The sequence below is a fragment of the Temnothorax nylanderi genome, unplaced genomic scaffold, assembly GCF_030848795.1.
Source record: "Temnothorax nylanderi isolate EJ_2023f unplaced genomic scaffold, tnyl_v1.0 TNYL_tig0022_pilon, whole genome shotgun sequence".
Lineage (NCBI taxonomy): Eukaryota > Metazoa > Arthropoda > Insecta > Hymenoptera > Formicidae > Temnothorax > Temnothorax nylanderi.
Genome location: NW_027249084.1, coordinates 1,500,826 through 1,519,757, shown reverse-complemented (window position 1 = coordinate 1,519,757; position 18,932 = coordinate 1,500,826). Strand labels below are relative to the sequence as shown.

General features: G+C 43.4%; 1 protein-coding gene across 4 annotated transcripts in view; it reads left to right on the top strand.

Annotated features, from left to right (window-relative positions):
• The window catches only part of LOC139769442 (uncharacterized), a 117,763-nt gene that overhangs the window by 61,651 nt on the left and 37,180 nt on the right, over positions 1 to 18,932 (top strand). For 2 of the 4 annotated variants that reach the window (XM_071700507.1, XM_071700506.1), the window contains exon 2: positions 15,486 to 15,529. The exons of the other annotated variants lie outside the window; for them this stretch is intronic. The gene's annotated coding sequence lies outside the window, so the exon portion shown is untranslated. The remainder of the gene's footprint in view (positions 1 to 15,485; positions 15,530 to 18,932) is intronic. 4 annotated transcript variants of the gene reach the window in all.

Below are 18,932 nucleotides of genomic sequence, written 5' to 3'. Positions count from 1 at the left end.
TGCGGCACATCGGCTAACCTATTCGATCCTTTTTCGCCCTGGGGACCCCCGGGACCTGGGATAATTTAAGTCGCATCGAGCGCGCGCGCGGGAAACTCGCTGCCGGTGTACGGACTTAAATATCTACATTTCTTCGTCACCCCCCGAGGAGAAATTCGACGAACCGTCCGTCTCGTTCCGGCGCTATATCTCGGTGGAAAAAAAACCGACATGCCTTTTTCAGGTGAATAATTGAGGAGTGTAAAGTCCATCGCGTACTTCTCTCGTCCATCTCGTATATTTTCGTCTCTCTGTGCGAGCGAGTATATCATGGAGGCTGGGAGGCGCGGTGGGAAATTTGCGGTCAGAATATCGAAATACCGAAAGCGCCCCTGTCGGAGGACGTTAATTAGTTTATTTCCACGTCGACAGAATAGTGTCTCGATTATTGACTTTATTCTGAATCACGGGTTATCCTGATCGAGCGTGTAATATCCATCGTGTACAGCTTCTCTAACATAGGCAAATTGTAAATATCAACATGGCTCTCAAACATGATCTATACAGTTGCGACTACTCGAAGAGTAAAGACAAAGGTGAGAAGATGCGCGCAAAAAACCTGGAAATTTTATTCGAAAAATTAATTGTTATAATATGAAAAACATGGTTTCAAAGAGAATAACTTTTGTGACGATTAACATTTCTAAATTGATGGATTTAAAATGATTTTCTGACAAACGCAATTAAGTTAAAGATGAGTTAAAAGGTACGAGAACTTAAATAAAACAGAAAATATGAGAATATAGAAATAAAATAAGATACGTGCTTCACGTTACATTTGATTTGGTCACGCTTGCGAAATACGAGGACACGAACAACTGTAGTAAGTACCTCAGTGTTGGCTGAATCGGTAGTCGGGGAAGTCAAAGGCGATTCAATGCGACACAGACGTTTATTGGTTGCCGCGGATGGCGACGAGGCTCGGGGTAAGGTAACGGTGGGAATACATATATACTAGCAATACTAGCAATCTGAAGAAATTTCGTGGATCGGTTTATCAATGTACGTCGCTCTGTCTGACATTTATTGAGGAATAAAATACCTGTAGCGGTCCCCTTTTCAGCCGCGGGAGAAGTAATAATCTTTATTCAGCGAACACTTTGGAGGATCGTTAAATGCGCGCGTGGGAGCTCATTATTCCGCGCAATATTTTCCCGCTAATTTCATTAGGGGCCGTCTTGAAACTAGCGGTTTTCGCGATTCAAGTACGATGGCTGGCAACCACCAATTAAGTTGCCAGTCGATTCCAGTTGCCTGTTTCGCAGTTTCGCAACCAGTTATATTGCACATAATAAATCCGTTACAGCGCTGCAATACGTCGCTCATTGGATCATTGCTTTCGCTATATTGAAGGGTTTCTGAATTGAAATTTCACATTATCCGAGTTGTCTTGATAAGCATGCGCACGTGACTCTTTCAAGAAGAACTCTTTCAATCCGACTCTTTTCTGCCCTTTTTTCCCCTCATGATTTTTTTGTAAATTTAAGTAAAGAATTTTTATGCGATATTACGATGAAGTTTTACACGGTATACTTTCGCATTCCGTATTTTCCTTTTTTTAGAAATTATTTAATCAGCAGACGCAGTATTAAATCTTGAATCGTCGACGAGGAAGCTTGACACGCGGGCTCTGAGCCATACGAGGTGCATTTGTATTTCGCAGTAACTCGCTTATGAAGCTGAGTACGTGTCTGCGTGCATCCATTTCTACGGGCAAATGGCGAACACGATTTCCGAGCATAATTTCCTCGGATTACGTTAAATCCAAACCGAGGTTGCATTTTACCAAGAGAGCTGTCGGGCTCTCGAACCCGAAGTTGTGGAGTTGCCAAACCGAAATAAAGCAAATATAACATAATAAAGACATCGGTAGCAAATAAATGGCATATCTCTCTTACTTCGTAACTTGAATTAAAATATTAAAATTTAAAAAAAATATCGTGCTTGCGATAATTAAATAAACAATTTAGTACAAAGTGATCTCAAAGCGTAGTATATTGTATAGAGGTTTCGTATACGATTTCGCTGTACACACACACCGTTTCTGCCGGCTAAATATTGTGTTGCGGTGTAAATAAATTTAGTGTATCATATATCGTTGTGTATTATAAACATTTTAATCATCTTTATACATCGCATGGTTTTAATTGCGCTTAACGAAATTTCATAACTATAAAGTACAGTTATAGAATAAATAATATTGAAACACATACACGCATACTAAGGAGATAATTAAAATAACAGCAATAGTAATAAATAATGGAAGGTTTGTTGAAACGTAGGATCACCGAGTGGAAATTATCGATCAGTCAGTAAATTATTATCATGGGTGGACGATTATTAACGGCCATGTTGCATCATTACCAGCTTGTTGACGGATCAGCTATACCTCTCTCGGCTTGTAAATCTGGCTATAGCTGTCGAGGAGCAATAATACAATTACAAACTATTGCGCCAGTTCCAGTGATTTACTATTTGGATTATTGCAGATTTGCATATCCGGCGACATCGATACGCTATCGAAAGCGCCCCATTACTGAATTTTCAACGAGCGGTAGTTTTACATATACACCCCGCATAAGCATGAATACGAGAGCGCGATAGGTGCGAGAGGGAGTAAATTAGGGAGGATAATTCAACTGCGTTAGAAAATCGAGGGAAACCGTATCATTGTAATTCAATAATATATTTAAGTAAAATGTGTATAAAAATTTTACGCGGCCTCTTGACTTTAATGCAGCTATTTTCGAAATTTTAATAAAATTTTTATTTTACGTGTCAATCTCAAAAGCGGAGCGGCGTGTATGCGATTGAACGGCAAAAAAAAAATGTTGACATCGCGAAATAAATTTCGAGCGGATTGTATTTGCAGTATTTAATCGCAAAATTGCATGAGCGCTCAACGACTAATGCCAGCGCCATTTCTGTATAACGTGTTATATCGGCGCTTTCGCGAATCCGATGATACGTCGATAATATTGTTAAGCTTCAAAAATCGCGCATCCCTGTTGACGTTGATAAACGACTCGAGCTAAATAAATGCGAAATCCATAATCGGGCATTTACCCGGTAAGCCTCGAAACAAAATTTGCGCCCGCATTGGTCGATCATTAGGATAATTGAGTAAACATCGCATATAAATAAAACCAATTAGCGAACACACAAATTTACCGTTCAAATAATTAAGTCTGAAATGATGGACATTTTCAAACAAGATCATCTCTATACGCGCTGTAGCTAAATATTAAGAGAACTCGAAAATCTGTATCGTCGTTATTTAAATTTCAAGATCGTCCGTTAATCAGACTAATTCCGAAAGAAAATCGCCTTAGTTAATCTTAATAATTGCATTGAAGTGGACTTTAAATCACTTTAAATGATTATTCAGAAATCTTAGCTTTTCTTAAGTAACATTGTCACACATTTGTATCGTGATTTACTGGAATAAGATTCGAGTACCGAGCTTTTCAAAATTTAAATTTAAAGTACCAAAATATCTTCGAGTATCTCGCACCGTCGTACGTCACGCGAAATTCTTTTAAAGACTCGAATTCCACACGGCGCGGCGCACAGGTGCACCTATCTCTCGTCGCATATATAATAATCCATCATCAAATCTAGCTGGAAGCAAACAAACGCCACGCTATAATGGAACGACGACGCAGCCGGTTGCTTACCGACGCCGTCGCGTTTCGCGGTCGCGTTCTTGCATCCGCGTCGTTTCGTCTCATTAGAACGGCGATGGCGAGTACGCAACTCACGGCGCGCATCGATCCGTCATCAAAGCGCCCCGCAATTCCGTCGAACAAAGTTGGACCGGATGGTAGCCCCCTGGCTTTGGCGGGGTCGGGCGGACTCGCTTGCCCGCGTCCATCGGTCGTAAAGCCGGGCCGCGTGTATACACGGGGCCACCGTTCTGTATGCCAACGTCATTTCCACGTGTGTAGCTACATCGGATTACGCCGTGGTAGTTTCAATGCGCTCGTACAGTCGAGATTTATCGAGATCCCCTCTCAATGGCGTCGCGCTCCTTACCACACACCCCTATGTCTGTCTGCAACTCGCCTTACTTATCTATACCCTTACTTTCCGCAATAAACTTTTTAGTCTATTATTTTTTAAATACTTTTTTAATACCAATGCGACGACGATGAGGTCGGATGTATCACATTTCTATTATTTGGACGTTTCTTTTGACGAAATTTCGGCTTTTTTCCTCGTATTTCAGCTATTTGTATATTCAAATCTGTGCAGGAAATTCAGCTTGTTAGTTGTCATTATAGCTCAGCGTCATGTTTACACGTTTCACACTCATTTATGTAAATTGTTTGTTATTTACTTCTCGTACATGCATCGCACCTGAAACGATTCGCCCCCGAGGCATAATAAAATCCTCATTCCACTTTTTCTTCCTCTCCCTTTCCTTCTTTTCCGACATTTATCCCATCTTGCTCCGGTGAGTGTCTCTATTTATCCGTTTTATCGATCCGTTTGTTTGCGTCTTTTTCTACTTGTTTCACTTCACTCTACTTGTTTCTCCATATCTGTACCAGTCTCTCCAGCTTTTCTTCCGATTCCTTTTCTCTCCCTTTCTCACTCTCCCCCCTCTGTTTCTCTCTCTCTCTCTCTCTCTCTCTCTCTCTCTCTCTCTCTCTCTCTCTCTCTCTCTCTCTCTCTTCACGTTATTTATCTGTTTCCCTGTCGACGAGTACAAGGAACGGGGAAAAGTCGCTAATGTCGGACGCGTATCGCGGGTTTCACGGGTCGGCTGTCAAACTCCACTCGGGGATTTCCTTTTCCCGCGAGCGCGCGCACGACATGGCGTATGTCGCGTATGCCGCAAGCCGTTTTGTTCTGTCATATTGTCGGGGACTATGTGGACTATCTCTCGCCGATGCGTTTTGACGACCGCGGCCCGTCCAATGCACGGATCCGAGCGGTTCCGGTTCCCCCGGGTATCCGGCGGTTCCGTTTGTTTCGCTCGTTCGCGTCGCGTTTATCGCGCTCGCTGCCCGCCGGGCCGAGCGCAAACGCGACACTTGCACACTCGCGGATATCGCTCCGCACAAAATCAACGCAGGAATTTAATTCAACGCTTAATTCACTCCGCCCCGAAATGCGTTACGGGTGTAACCAAGCGTTGATCGTGCGTAAGTGAGTGACTCCACTCAGCGAGAGTTCGAGTAATACCAATTTTTGTATTATTTTTTTTTAATGGAAAAGCATATGAGATTATATGGAAATAAAGCTTATTGAAAAACACTTTTTCTCCCGTGTGCGCGCGCTAACGTTGAAGTTAATTATCTTTCACGAGAAAGAGAGAGACCAGACATCAGATATATCTTAAAGGGTGATCGATCATCTCTTCTCCCCTCATCCCCGAACTTTTCAATTTATCAAGTCTTAATATACAAGAAGGTATTACAAAAGCGTCGTAAATTCCTCTGAAATTTTTCGTCCCGTGAAAATTAATTACGTCTTTAGAACTCTTTCCCGGTTTAATCCTCAAATAAATGATGCTTCTGTTTAATCGATCTGAACGATCTTCCCTTCAAATATCGCTTGTCGGCTCTCGCGAAATAAATCGTCCCGGCGCGGCGCGGCGTCCTCCTTCTTCATTTCTCATCTTTATGTTTTGTTACGCCTTTCAAACCTAACGTGTAAAATCCTAACGTGCTCATCGACGGAACAGCTGGATGTTGATCTTCATTCCGGAGAAGGCTCGATATCGGAATTCAAAGAATAAATTCCCGATTAGGAATAAATTGTATCGATCGCCAGGCCCTTCCGGCGGGCGTTATACCGCGTATATGAACGCGGATAAAAACCGAAGGGCTGCCATTACCGGGTGATTGATGGAGTGTTTGGGGGGTGGAGTTTACGGGTTGCAAAAAAAGAGTGGCGGTCTCGGTCAAGCGGCACTCGGGCGCGCGCTGGGTGTACGCGAGCGGTAGCCCACCATCAAAGTAAATACCCATTGTTGACTGTCGCTCAGAGATTGTTTTCCCGAACGTTGGCGGTCCGGTGTACTCCCGACGGGCGTACTATACTCACGAGCCGGGCGATCTGCATAAAGTGTACATTTCGCGTTAAACAAGGGTAAATCGGCACCCTCTTATCGTTAAGAACTACACGTACAAGTTAATGATGACTGGAAACTCGGTGATTTTCGATGTTGCTCCTTCGCAAGAGTATAAAGTCAACATCGGTGTCGCGCGAAGTTCAATCGTTCTCCAAGTTGCGATAACAACGTTCCATTCGTTCGCCGAGGTAATGAGAGCTAAGGATGGAAGTTGTAGCGATATCGGACCACTTAGACGCGAGGAGAGCCGCGAGAGAGAACTTTGTCAATATTTTTACGAGACGTTGTATGTGTGTGTGTGTGTGTGAAGGTAACGCGAAGCGTCAATGCGCCACGGCGCACGGCGTACCTACTGCGGTGCCGGATCGAAGAGGGATCGCCTCTATTAGTCGGCGAAGTTGAAAACTAGGTGGATGTTGATCTAGGTCGCGTGGCCGAGTTTTACAGCGAGATTATTGCGGCGTGTGCACGTGTGCGCGTTTGTGTATGGGTGTGCACGCGCACGTGCGCGCAGGGGAAATGCCTCTACTCACCGTTACCGCGCGCGCGCGGGGAGGTAATTGAATCCGGCGATGAATTGAATAACGGCGCAACCGAATGCTGCAAGTGGATCGGATCGCGCGCGCGGGGCTATTGCAGCGACGTGTTGGAAATAAAAGAATAGGAACGAAAAGGGTCGGTGTCTGACAGAGGGTATTGTGGAAAAGTTGGCTAGTCATTTCGTAGTTCGCGGCAGTTTTCTGAGTAGATTTATTTTTGCGTCGGATATTCGCGGCGCGCGTCAAAAGTTAAATATCGGAAAATATCAGAGACGCGTATTACACGTAAATATTACGATAATAAATCAAGACAGAGGTCTCTTTTCGCATCAACATTTAATCAATATTAACGTCAGGTTCAGCGCGTCAAAATTAATGTCGCTATATTTCTAATAAAGTAAAGGAAACCCAGATTTCGTGCCAGACATATTTATGTACGAAATGTATTTAATCATATTAATTTATTTCAGACAAAAATACCGGTGCGCGAGGGTGAAATGAAATCTACAGTTAATCAATTTTCAAATTAAATGTTTTACACGCCCGAGCCGGAATTGAAAGGGGGTTAATATTTCGGGCGGCATTTAATTTACGTGCCGAAAGTCTCTCGAAATGCAGCGATGTTTTTCAAATTAGTGAAAAAGCTTCTGCGCCTTTGATCAAAAGAGCCACTCACGATTTTATCTCGCGTGCGCGCGCTCGCGGGACAAAATCGCATTCCGCGCGTCAGCGATTTTTCCGGCGTGCGGATTAGCGCGTGAGATTTTCGCGCGAAGTGGTTATCTCGCGACGGGGACGCGCATAAGCGAAACGATTATAGCGCGATGGCGATAAAAGCCACTTTTACCTCCGAAAAACTTTTTGAACGCAGGGTGACACGGCCGAAATAATAAATTCAATTTTCAAATAGTTTGAAAATCGTGCCATTTTTGAGTTACTTTTATAAACGCAATTAACCTGATATTTATTAACAAGATATCCATGCTTTTGCGACATAAACCCGTTACCGTTTATCTAGAAGGTGAATGTTCAAGAGATAACGGAACACTGGTCAGATTATTATTACTGCTACGACTTGCCGCAAGTTACTTGATAAAAGATATAAAGTAGTAAGGATAATAAAATGCATCAACGAGAATAAGGTGCATTCGCGGAAATTCCGACTCAAACTCCCGCCGCTCATGATCGCGAAAATAGCCGATTCAACGATCGCCAATCGCCGACATTTTTCAACCGGGATATTTATTCGACGCTATCATGGGGCGCACGTGCTTCACGTGCCCACCATATCGTGACGTCGATCGAAAGCGTTTCGTATAAAAGCGATAGTCGTGAACTTAGGCGGCTTCTATGGGGTGTGCCCAGGGTATGTGCAATGGAAAACGCCAGACGGCCAGCGCTTGTCAGGACTTTGTGTTATTTTTATTTTTATTAACACATCGATTATTACGATTATTATCCAGTTGCTTGATAACAAGCCTCGAAGAAAATTCGCTACGACACGCTGCTCCGTATACTTTATGGAACTTTCGACTGGTCTCAAATCGAGTCTGTTTCAGGCTCAACGAAAGTATCGAATAACGATAAATTCGAGGCAATTCGTATTACGCTAAAGAGTCGCACCCCCCCTTCGAGAAAAATCCCTGCAGGCACAAAACTCCTTGCTTTTGTTTTATCTCCAAGACACCCGGTAGATTAAGTTACGACGCCGGATGTGCTCGAAAAGCGTCGGCGTGAATTTCGCCGATGCGTTTCTCTACTTGGATACCAAGCCTTTCGCCATTGTTGAGTGTACGTGACCACGTGCGCCGGCTCGCATTAAACTTAAATTAAATCGCGCGTCGAGAGAGAAACAGCGGTACGGAAACAGAGGGAATGGAGAGATGAAGAGAGAGGAAACTAGGGTAAAAGATACAGTGCACTCTGCGGACTGGCGCGCATCGAAGGACTCGCCACATTTTCCCCCTACAGCCGTTCTCGTTGTGTCGTTGATGCTCGTGGTAATGCACGGTACAACGCATACGCGGATTTGTAATAAAAATATGGAATTATGCCAGGAGGACGCTATACGGCGGCGTTATTAATGCACGTCCATGAAATTGTGCGAGGCTGCAAACGCGAGCCGTGTAATCATATTTACAATAATATCATGGCTTTACTTCCGCGTGCCATTAAATAAAAACGCAAGCTTTCTGCAGATAACAGCGAAATGATGTAATTAATTCTTTCAATATTTAACACTCCGCAAAATACGTTTTTTTTTGTTTCGATTCCTGATAATTAAAATTCGAGCCGAAATTCCGATCCAGCGAAATATCCAATCGAATTGCAGAACTCAATACATTCGACAGCTTAAATCTGTATCCCCTGTATGTTTTTAAACGTGGATGCAGCTCGTATTCGGCATACTTTTTACGTTCTTTTTCGACGGATGAAAATGTTTCATCCCCGGAGCGCAAATAATTTCGCGCAAGTGAAAAGTCTGCATTTCGCCGATATTTCCGGCTTGGTCGAATTATTAGTTCGATTCGCCAATGTCCAACGCCGAGCACCGACTGCAATAAATTCTATCGTATGCCCCTCTTTCTCCCTCTCTCTCTCTCTCTCTCTCTCTCTCTCTCTCTCTCTCTCTCTCTCTTCCTTTAACGTACGTGCGTATTATCCTCTTTTTATTTTATCCTTTTCGCTGCGATCGAGTTAACCATCATCGAACGCATCACGCGACTCTCGTGTCGATCTGTCGATACGAGAAGCTGCTTTAAAAAAAAAGAAGAAGGGTCCGGCCGAAAAACTCTGCTCCGCGTACCCTCTTTTTGTTAGAAGCAGCCCTAAAAAAAGGGGGCTATATACCCTTTCAGCGTCTAACGGCGGCGGCGAGGAGGGCGGGATGGTGGAAGGAGGAGGCAAAATGACCGGTCGATCCATTTTCTTCGGTCGCGTCTGTTCGTTACGTCTTTTTCCACTTTTCCCTTTTCCACGCTCGCCGCTCAGAACAATGGTCCCACGTTTTCTCGTCCTCCTGCAGGGAAAATATTCCTCTCGGTCGCAAAAAAGCGCCCGCTCGGCCGGCCAGGATACACGGCGCGGCGGCTGGCGTGAGCACGTTTATGGAAGGTTCGCATTGCGAAGAACCACCTCGTTGAATTTATTGGCTTCTGTTTCATGACGCGCGCGCGCCTGATAGTCTAAGCCTGATATCGAGAGAGTCGGGCGTGTTTTAGAAAATGTTTTATGGAGGTTTTATTCCGCTCGAGTCTCTCTCTCTTTTCCGTAAAATTATTTATTTTTTTCAACAAGATTGATTATCTCTTTCTCGGCAAGACCGGTAAACGTATCCTTCGGGGTCGTAATCGCGAGTCCTTGCCGACCGGTCGGAATCCTTTTTGCGGTCTCTCGGCGCGACGCGGAGAGAGAGAGAGAGAGAGAGAGAGAGAGCCTGGAAGAGAAAGGAAAGCTCGTAATTCTTCGAGCGACATCGCGAGACGTTTCATTAAGCTTTCACGCCGGTCTTAATTTATTAACGAGGCCGTTCCGGTAAATAAATTATCCCTTCAGGCTGGCCGGGGGGAGGAGGGAAATTCGGGGGCCTCGATTAATCGCCCCCGGTACGAACAATCGACGCGCTCGGACGTCGCGACGCGTTATTCCACGTGTCACCATTAATCAATCGCCGATTAATTATCGTAATTGACGGGAGGGCGGGAGGACCCGTTAATTCGTCGCCGCGATTATCGCGCGGAGATTAGCAGGGCCATCACTTTGATAGAAATCCAGTCGATTATGAAGTACCGCGGTTTTAACAGGCAAAGTGCATTGTTAAGAATGCGCTGTGGAGCCGCCCTATTTATCGTACTTGATACGAAGCGACAGATGAGTAAGATACAAGACAAGGAACATACAAGAAATATTGCTCTCCAGATAGGAGAATGCACCGCAATTATTTCTACGTTTCTCCGTCTGGAGTTGCGTAATGTAAATTGTTTGTTGCACTCGCTGATGTTCCCGGAAGATTATTAATAGCTTATCTCTCTACCGTATCTCCGATAAAACTTTCCTTGTGACGTGAATGATAAATAAGAACCTTCTAATTAGCACTTTGTTCCGCATCTGATGATTACATCTGAAGCGAATTCGTCGTTTCAAGTGACAACGAAGGAAATTGATTTAACATTTCTCGACCTCTGCGTTGTTATATTAACGAGTAAATTCCTTTCTCCGTCATAAATGAATAACGAAATAAACACACGTTTTATCCCGCGCATATTGATACACCTAGTAAATGTTAATTAATTAACGTGTAACTGCAAGTTCATCCCGTGTTTATTAATTCCTTATGAAAATTACGCTTTTGCAAAATATTTTATTGTTACGTTTATAATTATTATTTAGCTTCAATTAGTTATATAATTTTGTTACATAATTTTGATACAGCTTCATGCTGTTTTATGCAACTTTATCAATTTATTTTTTGTTTCCAACGCTTGTTAACAATCCTTGTACGATTTTATGGGGGATATAAAGTTGTATGAACAGAAAACAGTGCGTATTGTCGCGCGAGTGCGATATGAGTTTTAATTTCTTTAACGCCGAAAATTTATCAAACAAATGGATTCGTGTGCTGTGCAATTACATTGATTAGTTGCAAATATCTGGCCGCTCCGTCAACTGCGAACGAGCAAATAATCTCCATTTAAGTGATTTTGGTCCTGAGGAAACTTTGAAAAGAAAGCGACCGATGGGGATCTTCCACCACGCCGGAGAGTTCTTTTAATTAATTAATTAAGAGTTTCTCCCCCCGCACGCGCGCGCGCGCGCGCGTCTCGAGTTTATCGTTGTGATCTAATTAACAAACCTGAAGTCGTTCGGGTGCGCCCTTTCGCGGGATTTATTTATCAGAAAATATAAATGTTGATTTTCTCGGAGATTAGTCGTCCATGAATTGAATTAATAAAGAAGGCTCTGTCTCGGTCGGCGCGATGTAAAACGCGAAATAACGGGAATATTAATTAATAGTTTACCTTGCCGCTACTAAATAAGTTTGCAGTCGCTGTAAACCAATTAACTGTTGAACAGAAATAAGCGCTTGCTTCTCTCTGTATTTGCATTCCAAATGTGAGAACAGTTTTTGTCTCGGCGCAGAAATAACTCGAAGAACTATCTACAGTATCTGCAGCTTCTTGGGAAACTGCATACCAATTTATTAAACGGGTATTTATTGGAAGCATATGTGTATTCGTATATAACATTATGTGCATTTTTTAAAATATAATTTTATTGCATTCATCAATTATTACCTGATTTCTTGTTTTCAATTATTATCTCATTATCTAAAATGCACGATCAGTATAGATATTATCAATAATTTATCGTGCAATTCAATGAAAAGGCAATTTTTTGTCAAGGTATATTAATGTTTAAAAAGATTTATAATTATTTAAAAATTAAAAGAGAAAAAGATTATTCTTGCGGCTAGTCGGCGTCATCATCGTGAGCGCTCTGCTTGAAAAAAGCGACCGCTTTTTGCCCTTGCTGCCGAGCCCAACTAGCGAATAATTAGCGAGATTAATTAGCGAAATGTGGGACGGATTGGCAGGTGCTCGCGACAGGATTACGTGCGGCGATTTAATCCGCTTCGACGGAGGGCATCGTGCCCCTTCCGCCGATGCGACGTGCGAAATGCAGTCTGACAATTGGCGGTCGTAAAAAAAACTCGGGCGGGCGTTTTCGAGTCGAGGATTATGAACAATACCGCGGCGATGGAAGGAGCATCCTGCCGGACAAAGGAGCGAGATCGCTCGATTCTTCCGAACGAAGCCGGTGATCCCCGGTTGCTTCGTTCGCAATTATTTTTTTTTCTTCTTCAACCCGTTTTCCCTTTTCCCCGCTGTATAAATGGACGTCGCGATTAAACGGGCGGACGGGAATTGTTCGGACTCATCGCGGCCGAACAAAAGCCCGCGTCTCGTATTTTTATTTTCGCCCGATGCCCGGCACGTTGTTATCAGGTGGCGGCAGCTACGGCGGGTTCAGTTCGGCGACGCCATAGAAATGAGCTTGAGCGGAGTAACGAGGGTGAATGCGAGAGGGAGAGAAGCTGCGTGGCTTCGCGCAATTCCGTAAACTTCTGACTTTTTTTTTCGTAGCTTCTGTATTATACCTAATTTGTATCGTCCTTTCGAATTAAGAAGGTAGAAAATATAGATACGAACGAGGTTATATATAGCGGAGAAAAAATTGGTTCATTAGACGAAACGGGAAAGAAAATTGCGCATGTATGAGTTACTTCACCTCCGCAAATTCTTAATTTCACTTCTTGTTTTCCAAGATTCTCTCGGAGCGTCCTCTAATTCGCGAAAATTTCTATCCCCTAATTTTCAATGCTAAATAATTGCGTAATCAGATTTAGATTGACAAGTTCGCAAATTATCCTCGTGTTTTCTAACTTTGCTTCGTAATAAATCCTTTATCTCGACTTCACGGCACCGTGAACGCTTTTGAGATCCACGATTTGGGAATGAAATTTAGGTCAATGTAAAAATGTAACTCGATTCAGTCGATCCTTTCATCCTCGCGCGACTCCCTCTGTCTCCCCCTTTTTCTCCGCGTTAAAGTCACCTATCTTACTGCGACTTAATCCTTGAGCGACGAGCTGTATTAATCATTAAAACCGACAGCCGCGCAGATACGGGGCTTTTAGCGATGAATGGCGTCGAGTCGACCTTAAATCTCAAATCGCTCGTAAGTATCGTCATCGCGCCAGAAACTTGCAGACTGTGCGAGGCTTTTAACTGCCGCATCCCATCTTCCTGGCTGAATACCGGACCCCCTGTTCAACTGTACCTCACCCCGCTCCTCCGTCCATTTAGTTTAGTTCCACCCCTTTATTTACCCCTTTCTCGCGATCGCGAGATCGGTAACCGGCTCCGGACTGAAATGCACGTGACCTCGATATCTCGCTTCTTTCTCCGCCAGCGATAGCTGAGAGGGACTAAATTACAAGGAAAACCGCGAGAAATCTGAGTCTCCATCCTCTTAGTAAACGAACGGGCATTATAGCTCCGTTGCGCCGCGAGTCTTTTATGCGAAGGCTGTTCATACAGCTTATTGAAGATTATCTGCGCGTACATACGGAGAGAAACTATTTTTCTAGTACAACTTATCTATGTAGAATCTACAAACCTAACACACACGCATTTATTTGTAAAGAAAAGGACGCTACATTGTGAATTAAATAGAATTATATAAAACAATATTGTTTGAGGAAAACTAGTCGAAAAAAAAGATCGATTTTGAGATAGAAAATATGTTTCGAAGATGGCCAAAGTGTCAGCTAATCGTGATCCGAACAAAGACTCGTTGCATTCGAAAACGATGAGCCAGGAAACGCGATTGAAATCGGGAAATTAAATTCACGATATCATTAACTGATTGATACGGAAGACAAAACTGCGCCACGTGTGTCAATACATGACAGTTTTTGTGATCGAATGGAAACAAGGAAGAAGTCACCAACTTCTCCGATCAATCTCTTTTTATTAAACATAAAATACATACGATTATATAGATTACATTATATAGATTATATTAGATAATTTATAATATATGTATTACGTTAAATATAAATTATATAATATGTTAAATGTCTCTGGCTCTAAAAGTTACCTGTTAATCATGAACAGTTACAAATAAACAAAGTTTTACATACCTTTCAAAGGTTTGAAAATTGACAAAAGAGAAATAGGTTAATTAATCTACCGCCATTAAAGAATTAATGAACCTAGCGTTCTTATCGTCTAGAGGGAAACCTATAATAAACAAGTTCTAGCTGTCACCTTTAAAGTACAGTGTTCTTGAGAAATTGTGGGGTTCCATATTATCAGCACGGTCCCATATTACCATCTTCTCCTCTATTATATTGGATAATATAATTAATATAATACACATATTATAAAATTTATGTACTGTTATTTAGAATGCAGGTAAATTAATAACTTCCAGCTCTCTACCATGAACTATTGGACTTTTAAAGACTCCCGTCTTTCGCGACTCGCAAATCCAAACTTAAAACTTTAAAACAATCAGACATGGAGGCTTTCAGCAGTCGTTCCGAGTGTTTAAAATAATTGCGTGCATTGAAAAGTAAATGCTGGATAGAAATAAAATAATTGGTGCAGTGCGCAGAAAGGCTACGCGGCAAGAATATTCGTTTCGGCGCGGCGCGCTGTGAAGACTTAGGTCGGCAAGAGTCACAAGCATTACAGTTTATAAGCCCTGTTTCTCCGCGCCTCTAGTTAGCACGAAGCTTACGGAAGTTCGCAACAACTCGCTTAAATGGCGTCCTCGTAGCCGGCTAATTCTTTCGGTATCGGCTTAAAGGTATTTCTTCTGTTCCTCGCCTCGTGACAGGGATCGCTTATTTCCGCCTGTTACTCTTCGTCAAGTTCGCGATACGCCTCGCACAAAGGATTAATGTCGCCGCGCGCGGTGATCCCGCCGCGCCGCGCCGCAGCGCCGGATATCCCGTTATTGTCGTAGCGTTACCTTCGGTTTCTCGAAAAGGAAGTAAAGCGGTCGCTGCCAACGTAGCGGCGACGTTTCGTAAATATTATGCCATCGTAAAATTGTGTTATTATGCAAGCAGGAAGTTCATAGCAAGTTTACCGCACCAGCGAGTATCGATCTAAATTGTTGCGATAATCTAGTGTTGTACACAGAGAGCATATTTACCGTTTAATTTTTACGACAATACGCCGCAGTGATAACTTAAGGTAAACAGACCGTGCCGTTTTACTTTTCCCTTCATTGTTCTCTCTTCGTTGTTGCAGATCGGTGGGCCAGCGAGGAGATAAGGACCGGGCCATCCTCGAAGGTAAGAGAGTCTCGTTCTTGTTTCAAGTCCTTCGCCTTCCAAGTCGAAATTCAAATTTCTCGCTAACTCCCTGCGAGAGAGCTAGATATCTCGGTAAACTAGCAAGACTCTGCCGCATCGGAACTCGAAATTACTATTGTTCTCCGGTCCCTTCGCCGACTCTCCGCGCGCCGATTATTATAATTAATTATCGCTACGCGGCGAAAATTTGCGTTCTGTCGACAATTCGCGCGTATAAAGCGTGCGCGCATTCAGCGCGCAGCGCGAGAAATCGCATGAACGCACAGATCGCATTACTCGCAATTCGCTCGACTCGCGAAAAGCTGCAAGGAAACGGCAAAAAGCCCGAGAGTTAAGCTTCCCGCGTGAAACGCGAGAAGCGCAAGCTTTGTGACGTCGTCTAATACGCGCGGGAACGTAGAATGCGAATGCACCGTGCGGGTGCAACCTAGCATAATTTATTTCAACGTGTAGCTTCAATTTCGAATTTGCAGGGACTTTCATATATCGAAAGTGGTAACAATTGACGGTAACCGTTGTGCCGAGTGAGTAACCGTTCGTTCCAGTTTGCGTTGTCAGATAAGTCGGCGAATATATATACCTCGGTTTGAATTTTCAACGTAGAGAGCGAGAGAATCGACATCTGTCAAGGAAGGGCGCGTCATTGAACACGACACGCGAGACGTCCCGAGTGTCAAAGATTGTTCGTTCGAACCATGAAATTGGATAAGAAAGATTAGAGTCACAGGAGCGCGCACAGCTGTTAATAGAGACTTTTTGCTCAGCCCATATGCCGCGGTGGTCACCGATCCTTTTTGTCTATTATGGACGTTGTCGCGCTAAATGCAATGGCGCGCCAGCGCGTTTTATTCGCGTCAGAGATAAGCATCGTCGCCGCGATAATTAACGAAATTTAATTAGAACCCGGACCGATCGCACTCAAGCCGCGTCGCCTTCGGAATTGACGAATAATTTAATGATCTGGAATCACAGTCGATTTAAGTACATTCGCCATCCTTTATGGCGCAATTCTGTCTTTCTCTGATATATAGATATAAAAGAAATATTGGGCAATATTAGAAGATTCTCCGTCGCTCGTGTCTCTTGATAGAATTCAATGTTTTGATATAAAGCGTGTTTTTTGGCAATTCAAAATTGTTGACATTTACCAAGATATTTCAGAAGTGTCTACATTGTTGTATACTACATTTATTTCATAAATTATGTCTCGCTAGAAAAATGATAGAGAGATATTACAGAGATATTACACAGCTATACAATTTAATTTAATGTAAAACAGTCATACATGTATGATGATATGTGGTGTATGAACAAAAGCTCCACGATTTTCATTAAATCAAGACTATTAGATTATGGAGCCCGCCGACTTTTGGTTCTACCTAAAATGGAAGCGCGCGGCCGGGCACAGATATCCCCGTATATCTGCGCATAATCCCCAACTTACAAATTCTATTAAGCGGAAGAGAATGCAGGAGCGACTGAAGGATTAAAATTACTGAGTGTCTTCTTAAAAGGAGAGATTGCGCTCTCACGTTCTTCCTGCGGTCAAATAACGCGCTTTGTCCGGAGAAAAACTTTCAGCTTCGATCGTACAGTCCCTAATTAGGTCAATTTTTCTAACGAATCTTAGAAAATTTTCATAGATAGTTAAAACACACGCACGTATGCACATTTATTATTATTTTTTTTAATAAAGTGATTTAACGAGATACTTAACGTTGCCAATTTATCAAATATTTAACAAAACAGTAAAACTTTTCTTTTCGTTAAAATAAAATTTTGACTTAACGGCGATATGACGTAGATACGTTACTTGAACACGGCAAGTACATCTGCGCGCAGTTTTTGCGCCTCGGGTCCCGGCTTTAATTCGTGCATTCTCCTTTTTGTCATACTCGGTGGAGAAGCGAGACCCTTAATTACAGCTGACCGAGCGGCGATTAAACTCCGCTAATTGTCGACACCGATGGGCGATGACGCCGGACTCCGATAAGCGCTGCGGCATTCTGCGAGCCTGCTGCACTGGTCGAGATACGATCCTACCTCACGTTTTATTTAATGAATAAGCAAATGTGCGTTTCTTTGATCAATGCGGTAATATCTTTGAAAAAATGGGCCTAGATTAAATCTAAAATTTAAATCTTTATTGTGAAAACATCTATCCCTAAAGTCGCTATGTACAGAATACGTCTTTGAAGCTTATTGGGTTTCACGTGAGAAACTCCGTGCGTCTTAAATTGTACGAGGTGTATGAGCCCACGAAAAAGAAAGAGACGGACCAGAAGATACCGAGGGGTGGGAGGGGAAATGCGAGGGAGGGTGGGCATCATGAACGGGAGATAGCGTTATCAGAATTGCCTTCGGGGAACTCCACTAATTTTAACTAACAGTGGAAATATCGCAAAACTTTTGAGCGGCGAGCCCTCTCTCGCCAAACAATTTATCTTTCTATCTCTGCGGGAGATAGATAGAGAGAATCAAGGAGAGGGACGTGGAGAATGAGAAAGTTGGCGGAGGGGAAGAGAAGCGGGGGGAGGGCAGGAAGACAGTTTCGCGCGCCCTTGTCTGTAGCCTCTTACTTATCCACTCGCTTTGCGGTGTTGGGAAGGGGATGGGATTGAGGGAGAAGGGAGGACTTTAGTACGCCTTTAAAGTACGGTATAACCCTGGAAATTATAGCACGCCACTGGCGCAGTATGCTCGGCGCGGTGGCAACTTAATAAGCCGATAGGATACGATCTGCCGCGAGCGGGGAGACCCGACCGGGGCGGCGGCGCGGCGACGGTGGCGTAAGCTCTCTCGCGCTAATTATTTGCGATTATGACTTCGCTGGCGGAGTGATCGCGCGTGTTGATACCTCGCCTCGCCTGTTATAAATAGCCTCACGGCGACGTTTTATTTCATCAGATAGTTTTTCGCCGGGTATTAATCTCGTTTCGGTGTAATTTGTGAAAATACAGCCCTCGCTGTAAAGAAATGTCTCGTACAATTATGTTGAAATCTTCCCGCGATAGTCGCATTTACGAGCCAACAACAGTTTAGACCACATATGTTTCTTGCCTCGATGCATCAATTCTTTTTACCTTTCACCCGTTTCACTCGTGCGGCAACGTAATGTATCGAAGTTATTAGATCGTTATTTCACGTATGATTATCTCGCAATCGTAATTTGTGCCGTTTATCCGACGGCATCTCAGGCAAGCCTCTCGACAATCAGTTCGTGCGATCGATTTCCCGTGAAACGTTAACCCGTATATATCGTTATTTTATTACGACGCGGTACCCGGTAATGATCGTCGTATCGCGCGCGGGTGAAACTTTGAATACCGTAATTACCAGCGCGAATTTCCCGCAAGAGGCGATAAAGGGCTCGTCGAACTTT